Here is a 12,336-nt window from a genome sequence, read left to right on the forward strand (position 1 = left end):
GTGATGAGAAGGCCACCTTTATTTACTGTCAGTTTAGCTGCTCCCTGTTCAGTGTTTAGCCATGGGAATCAAAGCTCCTGTTTCTGTTTAGTGTAAGCATCCCTGTTGCTGTTAACTAAATGAAGTGCCTGATTTATAGGTCAGTACTGAAGTCCTGTAGCCCTCTTCACATCTTTAACTGGGGAATGGGGGTCATGCTCTTCAGTGCTTTCTGCTAGTGAAGCAATGTCTTCTAAGGCACAATCAGTAAAGTGTGATGGAAGCTAATGGCATTGATCTCTACAACTTGAACCTTTTGACTGAGGTGCACTTACAGGTGCTCTTGGTATTGTGAAACGGGTAGTCCTTGGGTCGTTCTAGGCAGATTTCTGGATATGTGTGTATATGTAGGAATACTCTGAAATTCCAAGTTCAGCTTCTGGTAGCTTGCTAAAACAAAATCCTTCATCTCATTTTAAACAGAGTAGAACATTCTATATTAAATAGTAAGAACAAAAGCTTGCATGGTACAACACTGCAGTAAAACACCTGGTGGTGCTGTTTTATTCTAAATGGGGGGGGGGCAGTGTGTGTGAGGAGGGAGATGTGCATCTAAAGACTGCTGTGCTCTTAATGTATAGGCTTAGGGGGAGATCGTATTGATGTGTGTAAAATCCTGGTTGGAGGGAACAAAGATGGGCAGATTGATCTCTAGCACCCACTGGCAAGATGAGAGACAATAGGCATGAATTTCAAAGGATTTAAGTTCTATTTGAATGCAAGAAAACAATTTTTTTACTATGAGGGTGCTCAAATACAGATGTAGAGTCTGCAGGTTCAAAACCCAGCTGATGAGGTGCTGGGCAAGTGGCTTTAGCTGACCCTGCTTGAGCAGGGAGTTGGACAAAGTGAACCAAGAGGTTCATTCCAATATAAACAATTCAGTGAAGTGAAAGCGCTCTTGCTAGCTTCTTAGGCTTACCATGGTGTGCAACCCTACCTTCATGTGGTGGACCTTCCCAGTGAAGGATGGTGGTGTAACTGCTTACTACAGCTTGATACATTTCAGAGTGTGTCTCAATTCTAGTAGTGTTAGTCCCCAGGCAGGACTACAGAAGACACTGTACCTCAAGGCTGAGCTGTCCTGAAAGTAAGTACTTCCCAATTCCCAGCTGTGGAATTTTGGTGGGGGACTGTGTTGCTGGGTGGGGAATAGTAGCTAGTAAGCTTGTAGCCTGTTAAGATACAGCTAATAAATTGAGGAGAGCTAATGGCTAAAGGAGATGGTAAGTATTGGGAGCCTGCTAGTAAGATCAGTAATTATTTGAGGGAGACACTACTAGCTCAGGAGGTAGGTGAGCATATAATGCAGGAGTACAGCTGATGGGCTCGTTGGAGGCAATGCAGGCTGCATGTTCAGTCTTTCAAATGGGACTGTTGGTCTCTAAAGACTTGAGCCCAGGCGTCAGGAGCTAAATCTGCTGCATCTGCATCCAGTCAGGAATTGTTTGGTAACAACCTGAACACAATGAGCAGTAAAATGACTGCTTTCTTCTCTTTATCTCACTTCTGGTTTATATACATATATATGGGTCCTGTGTTTCTTGGGCAAGAACTCGGTCCAATTAAGAGAAAAGCTGTATTTAACTGGTTTACTAACTGTTGCGTAAGGAGTTCCCATAGTTCAGGATTAATTGTCATTGCTGGCCATTTCCAGTGGGGGTGGCTGAGAAATACTAGAGAGACTTGAAAAATTGTCCTTGAAATACTGCATTTAAAAACGGCTTTTCCGTTGAAGTCTTTATGTTGTTATGGGTACTTAAGGAACTTTCATTCAGATTTAGTGTTAAGTCTGTCAAAGGATAGACATTTCAGTTAAATGTGTAGTTTAGCAAAGAATTCTGAAAAGTGAATCTTGAAAAGTAGTCTTTTTTCCAAGTGAGAATAGTAGGTGCTTGAGATGACAATGTATATGGATGCACTGGGGTGTGCTAAGTAAAAAACCAAACCTGTAATGTTCAGCCAGAAGGGATGATGCTGGAAAAACTTGCGTACTGCATAACGAATCTATACTTGACAGAACTTTGAAAAGGAGATAAAATTGTCTTTGGGACCGAGAGAGAGGGATGACAGAGTTTGTTAAAATAAGTGTATTTCTGTATGATAGTATCTACTCAGCTATCAAGTTTTTTTGTACTTGTACCTACCTTTATTTATGACTGGAGTGAGAACCACCCTACTGTATCTACTCCAGTTCCTGGATTTGAAAAAAGTTCTTAACTCTCCTACAAGAATAGTCAGTTTGTCAGGTTATCTATTTACTCTATTTTTGAAGAACTAAGTCTTTGATAGCTGTGTATACACTTAAAAAAAAAATAAATGGATTTTTAAGGACTTCCACTGAGTTTGGAAAGAAAGATGATAACATTGGAGTGGGGTTCAGGACCTTAATTTTCTAGTTTCCCCTAAGTGCAAGTGTGATGTCATAGTGTCATCTTCAGATGATGTAAATGGCAATTTTTATTTTGAACTGATGACTCCTTTCTAGCTGGTCCTTAGAAAAATACTTCCTCTGGCTTTTTTAATAAGACCTATGAAGAAGAGGGTATTTGTTTGTGTCTTAAACTTGAGAGTCCTGAGATACTGTTCAAGAAACTGCACAAAGTTCTAGTCCCGTTGGAATACCTGAAGATGAGTTTTTTGAAAGACATGGATGACTTGGTAAAGATGATCAACAGTAACAGCCTAAAGATGAGTCATACCCTCACAAAACTCTGAACAATATGATAGAATAACTCTTACACTTATATTCAGAGTTTCAGTAGGCTGTTGGAGAACGGCTCTGCATTTCACTCGATGCTTTATGCAGAGTAGCAGACGGTTCCTGCTCTAAGATCTTGCTGTACAAACAGGCTATCGTGCAGTGTCACGTGACGACAGCACACTGCAGGTTGGCCTGCTTGGTTTTTCTGTTGGGTTTGGATTTTTTTTTTTGGGGGGGGGGGGGTTAGGAAGAGCTGAATTAGAAATGATTGAAAGAAAGAGGACAGGGAGAAGAAAGAGGATGAAAGAATATAAAGTCAAGAGTATACTGTGGGAGGAAGTTTGCAAACATCCAATAATTGGTGCAAGACAAAGTCCAACACTATTCTCTGAACAATTGCAAGACCCTGGGGCTGGAGCCCCTGGCTTGCTCCTGCAGGTTGTTCTGAAATTACAAGGGTGGTAGTTGACTTTGTTGATGTATTTCTAGTGGCCCCCACAGCTGGAATAGAGTATTTGGATTGTTCCCATTGCATAATCCTCATCTCGTAGCTAAGACCTTTGGGTAGAGGCATGTACTTAGGAGTTCAGCTTTCCTGTTAGTAAACCAGTACTTCTGTCAGTAGTCATTGACACCTTGGTCATCAAACAATGCCAGCTCTCTGCTGAGCATCCCACCCTTGGTCATTTATTAGGTAGCTGTCTTCTTGTGGTGCTGGCTGGTTCCTTTTGTGACAAGGCAACCTTACAACCTAGGTCAGACAAGTATTCCCCTTCCAGATCTGACAGGCCACACGTTCCGTTCCAATTAGTTGCCTGTGGTACCTTCTGGAAAGACGCATGCTTTTTGGCAGTCTAGAAAAATGCCACTAATGGCCCTTGAGGGAAGGAATTTCTGCTAGCTTTCGATGTTAGCAGGATTGTAGAAGGTTGTTGTCTGTTTCTGGAGTAAGGGCTCTTTTTTATTAACTAAATTGAGAGTGTTTTTGCATACAGCTACAATACACTGCTATTGAAATAAAAGGAAAAAAACAGTTCAATCTTCCCCCCTCCTCCCCATCTGTTATTAATTGTGAAGCATTACATGATTAGTAACCCCAGGAAGGCTGTGGGGGTTTCTCAGTTCCCTCTATTTCTAAGGTGTTTAAGCCTCTGACTACTATAAATGCTTTTTCTCTCTTAAACAGCCACTGTTTTTCTAATATTAACTAAACCTGAAGCCTTTGAAAGACCTTGAAGCTCCCTGTGTTCAAAGTGGAAAGGCAGAGTCTTTTGTTGCTGCCAAATCATTCACACAAAATAGGACAACTGTAATTCAAGGTCTACTGCAAAGCTCTATGGTCAGTGTAGTCTTGACATTGATTAAAAAGGTCTTGAATATGCTTAAAAATAAAGCTACTTCATGTATTAGGATGTGTGAAAATTTTAAATAGTTTGGAATTGATTGACAGTGCGGTGTAATATGTCACTAGAACTCCCCATTTCTTTAGGATGGTGGAATTAAGACTGCATAATTGATTTGCATTTTTAACTCTTTAAGAATGCTAGGTATTTTCCCTGGGATTAATATTGGCATTTATTTATATATGTTGCATTTTAAAAGGCTGCCAAGATAAAAAATATTGGAGGGTTGTCTTCAGTTGACTTTCACTATGAGGAAGCCATTCCCACCAGGCAGATTAACAGGCCAGTTTGCAAGATCATCTGAAAGTGAGAGCAAATGAGCGCTTGAGCAATGCTTCCTGTTGTTTTAATCATTATTCTACCATTTTTTAAATGGTCTGTGATGCCCAGGCTAAACACACAGGGAAGTTATGCACCTCTGCTAGCTTTTCCATCCTCTTCCAGTCCCATGCTGTAGCATCATAACTGGATTGATGCTGTAGGGGTTTCTGCAGGCAGCATCTGCCCCTAAAACCTTTTTAAATCCTTTTGTGATTCTTTACTGGGCTTTGGAAGAAATACTACAAGAAAATCTTTACTTCTGGCAGTTTTTTCTTTCCCATGAATTTGCCAATGATCTACCCTTCCCTAAGGAAGCACTGGCTAAGGAGATACATCTCCACATACCCTGAAGGAATTACCATGTGATCGAAGCTGAAGGTCCTCCACAGAATGGCTCAAATTGCTGTGCTGTAGGTTCATCATTTATCTGGCATAAATTGCACTGAGGATGGGTTTTATTGCCAAGGTTCTGATAAATTCTCTTAGGCTACTGAGGAGAGCTATAAAATGCTTTTGCTGTTTTGCTCTTATTGAAGAGCAAACTTCATTACAAAAGCAATGAAATTGGGGAAAACTGTGTGTGTGTGTGGCGTTCATATCCATGGTCCTTACCTGGCTGCCTCTATCTAACGATAAACCTGCCTACCATGTTAGCAGTTTTTTAAAAAAAAAAAAAAAAGTTGTTTGCTAGTGAAGCAAATTAGAAGCATCTACATCAATCCCAAGACCTTATTCCCCATCTGTATCTGAGAGAAAAGTACATCCTTGCAATGTCTGTGAAGTGTAGGCAAGCAGCTATTGAGGTGATCTGCTGAGTAGTCTTAAGCAAACTGATGATTTTCAGAGAACATCTGACACAACTACATTTTACATCAGAAGCATTGGGGAAAACACATCCAATATTCAGCTGTGTATGTGTGTGTTTCTTCAGCCCTCATCCAGCCTTCTCTTCTGAACCTAGCCAAAGGAGGATGTTTTCACCAAAAATGCTAATAGCTACATCCATTCACTCTTAGCGTAGTAGGATAAAAGGCGTCATATAAATGGTTTCCTCCACTTCAGTTGCACTTTGTTTCCTCAAAGGGGAGAGGCAGACCCTACCTTGCCAATCATGCCGAAGGGCAAAATTTTATTGTTGACCTAGTATGCCTCTGGGGAACACTCTGGAGCCTTTCCAGACAAGAGGGTTCTCAGCCTGTAAACATGTCCATAGCTCTGAATTGACTAGCTATTTCAATATTTTTTTAAGAATCCACTCTTTTCTATTAATTGCACTGTTGAAACAATTAGGATTCAATATTGGTTTGCATTTTCATCAGTCTTTGACTAACTTTTACTTAAAATAAAGACAAATTGAAAGGAGAGCTTACATTTCCAATATGCCTTCAGAGAATAAACTGCCCATGAAACTCAACGTACCTGCTTCAGCAATGCTAATACTAGGTAGTTATGCAGTATGAGATTTTATTCAAGAAGCCCAGCTCAACTGAGTGAAGCTCACATACGGTTTTAAAGGAGAAGGCAGAAGGAGAATACTTAACTCTGTAAACCAAAAGCTAGTATCTCACTACGAGTACTTCTGTGTACTTTCTTCCTGCTTGTGTAGATTTGATAGGGAAAATGCTAGCAACATACTCACTTTGAAAAACCTACAAAGTGCCACCACCTTATGTTTTAAAGACAAGGTAATCATTTATGTAGATACGTACATGTGTGAGAGAGAAACAATAGCTGTGGCATGCTTTTAGAGTGTAAGTGGGTGAAGGCTCTTAGGGTTCACTATTCTGTAGATTGTGACCTGTATTGTCTACTTCACCTGAGCTCTAAAATATGTTCCTCAGAATTTTTCTTTTGTGTTTTCACAGTTTTCACATACAAGAATAATTTCTGTTTCCCCTAGGTAGAGATCAGAGTGGTGTAGCCAAGGTCCACATTTTCGCATACTTTTCCTATCTCATCAGCTCTTACCACCAGTCTCCCCTTTGTGGATGGAAGCAATCCCAAAATAAACCTACATATTCAACTTTTTGAGTTTCTTTCTGTGAAAAGCACAGCTGTGGCTGCTCCTTCCTCATTTTATTCTTATTTTTCTGTTCAAAATATAGAGCAGGTGGGTTGGTTTGATCAGCTCCAGAAATTCTGAACTTTGGTCCACAGTCATGAGATAACTTCATCTTGCCAACAAACAGAGCTGCTTTTAACTGCTGCTCAAAAGTTGCCTTCTCTATATCTTCTTGGGCAGTACTTTTGTCAGGAATCTCTGTGCTTGAGACAGAATGGGAAACAAGAGACTGTCTAGTATGAAGGTACCCAGCAACAAAGCTCTTCACCTCTTGAACAGAATTTTTTTTACCTCTTCAGTGAAGCTTAGAAGGCAGTTCAGGGCACCTACAGAGGACTGTTGAATACAGCCTATGTAAAGCTGTTGCCAGGCAAAAACCACCCCCAGTTCAAATCCTTAATATTTCTCATGGTAAATGTATATTCTAATTCACTTATCATGCAGAAGGCCCGTCTTCTCTGCTAACTTACAGCCCCAAAGCAGATCCTAGTCAGGAAACCTTTTTCCAGAATTACTTGCTCTTTGACACAGCACAGCAATATCAGTAATGTGGGGATGAAAACAGAAGTGGCATATGGATTTTGAGCCATTCAGTCAAGCTACCCAGCATTTATGAGTCTGACAGAGTCTCAGCTCAAATTAACTTAATGAACAGGTTTTTGGATTTGCCATCTATGCTTCTTCCATTTTTGCTTGAAGACTTACGTATTTCATTTTTATCCTAAATTTTTTTTCCCCTCAAACATCCTCTACTATTCAGAGCAGTTTTGAAGGATTATTCAGTTATGACTAACACTTTAGAAAAGCTTTGGAGTCTTGCCTTTATGGGGAGCTCTGCATAAGCATAGTCAGAACCTTGAAAGATACCTATGCAAAATGATGGTCCACGCTTGTGAGTCCAATTCTACCTTCAGTTCCACCATGTTATTCTCCTCTATTGTGTGGAAGTCTGGGAAGAACTCAGTAGCTTGGAGGACTATCACCTTCCTGTCTATGCTGACTTTTTCTTCCAGGATATTAACATTATACCAGGACATTAAGCCCTCAGCTTCCAGGTTTGCATGCAAGTAAGTAAATCAGATGAAAATTACATGACAAGAAAACCGATTTATGTCTTCCAACACTGAAGCACACTGTGACTGCCAGTTATACGTTTCAACCAAAGGCCATTGAAGTGTCCCATTAATTTCAGTGGTATCTGGATCAAGCCCTCAGTTGGTATCTTGACCATCTGCGGGGTAGGTCCTGATACAGCATATTTTAAGAATATGCTTAATTCCATCCCCATTTAATAAAGCAATTAAGTGTGTGATTAGTTTGAGTAAGAGGTTGAAGCCTGTGCTGAAAGTCAAGCACAAACTTCACTGAACTGGAACTTAAGTAGCAATTTACATTAGAAGCCATCCTCATTCAGCATCTGAAAAACAGGTTTTCTGCCTACAGACAGACAGTCCCAGTAGATATCACTGTGGTTACAGATCTTTCAGACCAGAGCTGTCTAAAATCCAACCATTGTGAAACAAAAAAAACACTCTGGCTTGTTTGTACTCAGTCATGTACACAGGTCCTTCACCTTACAGTAATTTTGATTACACTGCCTGAGGGCATTCATAATGAAAAACAGTGATTTTGAAGCAAAAGCTGATCTAAACCGTAGAAAAAAAACAGTGGCATCAGTGCCTCAACTCACCGTAATTGCTTCTTTTTCAAATTCCAGGCAGTTTGTTTTGTTCTGCTGTCCAGAGGTCCTCAAAAATTTACTTTACTCCAATAAGTAGTGTGCAAATTAATATTTCCACCAATAAAATATGCATGGCCATCTGAAATGCAAAACACGTACATAAATTGGTATGTGTTGGCTGAGGCATAGGAGCTCTGTGTATGACCTGAGCACACACGAGGTAATTCAAATCAGCTCAGCTCTCCGGATCACCGGCTCTGCTAGTGCTGTTGAGGGGCTGCCTTATTTGCATAAACTCATACTTTCCACAGGCTAGGGATACCGATAAATGAAATCCAGTGAATCTCCATGATGGCCTAAGAAGTTACGTCCTCTAGTTATTGACTGTGGTCCTGTCTTGAAGGTTGCCCCTTTCCACAGCAAAACTAGCAGAACAGAATGTGTGCCCCACCTCAGCTGCTTTATTGCTACAGTCTGCTCCTCACTTTAAACTGCAGGTGAAGCAAAATTTAAGCTGAACCAACAAACTGCACACTGAAGCTATGGAGGCACTGATTATGTCCTCTTCTTCTCTACTTCTGAGTTCACTGTGAGCATGGCAACCACAAATATGGGGGTAGTAACTCCTTAAATTACTGCAGACAGGCCTAACAATCAACAGTAACTTATCTCAGCTGGTGCCTGAGGTCCCGTTACACTCATGACCATTTATTCCTATGCCTGTGGCCTTCTAGCACACTACGACATCGGTCTTTTAAGCACAGCTTGTGAAGAACTGCATTGAAGGAATTGTCTTTTTGATGGCACCCTGACTGCTGCTGGAAGAAAGGTGACACATCAGCTGATGTTTACGGGATTTGGGCCAGAATGTCTTCAGAAGGTTAGTAAAACTCCTTAGCTTTCTCTTTGTGACTATTCAATCTTGAAGGTTCTTTATGGTGTGCGTAGTGAAAAGCAATGTATGTTGTTGCTATTGTTAACCATTCTCTAAAAAATAGACAAGATAAGCAGTATTTTTGTTTTCCCTTGTAAGGGTTTCAAAGAACTAGGAGTATCTGCCAGATTTAGAAGGTGGTGTGTTTTAGCAGTGTGGTTAAGATGAATTCAGGTAGCAGATGAGCCAAAGTATGAATAATTCTGCAGCTGAAAACAGGAGTGAGTGGATTAGATGCATATCGTATCCATGTGGCAGAAAAATGATTTGTAATATTCCTTTCTTACTTAAATTACAATTCCATAAAATTTAAAAAGCTTTCAGCCTTTATAGAATTGAGGCTTAACCTAATTGCTTCAGTAGTAACACGACTTCTCTGGCCTCTGTAATACAATTCCTGATTTACTGCAAGAGATCAAGCTCAAGGCTGCTGCAGATCCATTTTACTACTTCACTCAAAATAGCCTGTATGTTGTTGATTAAATCACCAGCTATCCCTGCACAGGCAGCACCAGCCGGTGTAACTCAGCTAGTAGCTATACTTCCCGTCTGTGCTTTCTGTGCCCCACTGAATAGCGCTTTAGTCGCACAACTTCCAGTAAAAATAGGCCAGTTTGATGTCTTCTCACTGAAGAACGCTCAAGTTACTCTACCATTGGAGTATTACAGAAGGGGCAATTGCTTCAGACAGAGTCACTGAGATTACAAAGCCGGTGTCTTAAGTTTACCTGATTGAATTTGCTAAATTGGAAATGGAAATATTATTACAGTCTCTTCTTCCAGCAGAACTAGGTGATGGGCCATGCTGAGCAGCTCCAATCAGTAGCATCCTTCACAAAATGAATGTCTGTTATGGCCCAAGTTAGGCACCTCAGGGAATCTCTGCATGATCTTCTGCAGAAGGCTTAGGCTTTCTCTGCCCACGTCCCAAGCAGGTGCAGGCTCCAGGCTGGAGAGAAGCTATGTTAGGATGGCAATAAGCATGAGGTAATATTCCCAGGTTTCCAGCGGGATTACTAGATCAGGTTTGGCGCTCTGCTGATGAGAACTATGCTTTTGGCTCCAAGTGGCTAATGTCCGGGAGAGACAGCTCAGCAGAACCAGTGCGTGACATAGATAGGATCTGTGGAAGAGATGGCCAAAATATTGCCTGACCTAAGCGTTTCACCTCCCACACCCCAGCACGCATTGGACTGTAAATCTGATTCCCAGGTTCTTAATTCCCCTCGTTCACTTCAGAGGGATGGCAAGTACCTAAGTCAGCGTTGTGAATGGCAGCATTTTGTTTTGCTTTTAGGTATGGCATTAAGCGTTATGACATCCAAGCCTCTTTTTGGACATGGCACTAAATATCTATATGTTATTTTGTAGCTTCTGTGAGGACCAGATTTTGAATTTTTTCAAAAAATCAAATTTTATTAGGAACCGTGTTTTGGGGTTCTATTAATCTCTCCACAGCTGACACTCAAGCCCATCTGTGCAGCAATTTGTTACAACGCCACTAAACCTGGCACTTTAATTACGGGATGCCAGTTCTTGCTTCTCTGTTGTGAAGTGAACATAGAGTCATCACTGGTTTCTATTTTTGCTTGAAAATGATTCACAATGTAGAATGTGCTGTACTACAAAAGGGATGGAAGAAAATAGTTCCATGATACATGTTGGGAGACAGGAGCAATGGCTTGCTGCTGTGATTCACGCTTGTACTGCCCAGGCATTCCAAAAATGGCTTTCCTCACAATATAGCCTCAAAATCTGTGAACCATAAAAGGGAAACCATTGATCTAACAGCAAGTGATTCCAGCTGGCTGCTTGAAAGGTGATAAAGGAAGGCGATAATTCACAGAGAGGGTCAAAATGTCAAAACTTACTGGACATCTTCTCCCAATTAACTTCACAATTGGGCAGGCCAAACCAGCAGTCTCTGCTCTTAAACTGACCAGACTTACTGGGCTTCAAAAATCAATACAGTCCAATGAGAACCTCTCGCTGATATTTATTAATGGTTTGACTGGCATCAGTGCCCTGTATGCAGCCGCTTGTTGAGGACAGGGCTCCTCTGGGGAGCTGAGGGGCTGCTGCTCACGTATTCCCTGTGGAACAGACTTGGCAGGAAGAAGGCAGCGAGTAGGCTGAGCCCTGGCAGATTGCTCTTCCCCCAGCATAACTGAAAAGTGAAAACAACACTGCTGAAATATGATAATGTGGGTGTTGCTTCCCTCAACACATCTGCATTTTTGGGACCCCCTCAAGCCTGGCATAACCAGGTGCATCTCAAGGACAACATGCGCCTTCCAAGGCTTTTTATGAGGTTTGAGGTTCTGTCAGCTTTGACTAGGAGAAGCTTACAGTAGCTGGTGACGAGGTAAACTCCAGCTGTAGCTGCTGACACCCCTCTTATAAATTATAAGCAGACTATTTATTAATGCATGCCTCCTGAGAGCCTTTGACATATACTTGAGAATGACTCTGGGAAAATATATATACACAAATGTAAGTACAGAAGCTCCTACTGGAAAAGGCAATTTATTACAGCTGCTGGTTCACTTTTTTAAAACTAGAATCCTCAGTGATAATGCTTGTGTATGTTTTGTCCTTTGCCTGTCAGGAATTCCTGCCTAACTCGGCCATGGTCTTGGCTGTATTTCTCACAGTAGATAGGTAGACCCTTTTCCCTTTTGGGGCTGAATCTATTTGCCAATCAACAATCTCAAAGTACCAGTAATTTCTAGGTATCTGATGAAAATGAGAAAATGTTTTTTTCGTCCTGCAAAACAAATTATCTATGCTCTGTCTATACACATTCATAGTTCTAGAAGGAATGGTATCTTTAAGAAATAAAATAAACATCAGTACAGTTCCTCAATGTTTATTTGAAAGTATAGCAAAGGACTGTATTGATACAAATTATCATGGGACAGACTTTCTCGGCTAAGTAAATGCTAACCTTTTATTTGAAAATCCTTTAGGATCTCATTAACTGCTCCGTGCCAGGTGGCCTGTTGTCGTAAGAGAGACATTCTGGGTAAAAGGCAACTTCTTTAAATGAGTTCTAGATACTGCTATTGTACAATAATTTGCAACAAATGATCTGTAACACCCTTTAAAATTACATGAGCAGCCTTGAAACTTTGGCCTGAAATCTGGTGTGTGTTGTTGTCAGACTAGATCTGCTGGGCTACTGATTTGGAG

The sequence above is a fragment of the Falco rusticolus genome, chromosome 12, assembly GCF_015220075.1.
Source record: "Falco rusticolus isolate bFalRus1 chromosome 12, bFalRus1.pri, whole genome shotgun sequence".
Taxonomy (NCBI): domain Eukaryota; kingdom Metazoa; phylum Chordata; class Aves; order Falconiformes; family Falconidae; genus Falco; species Falco rusticolus.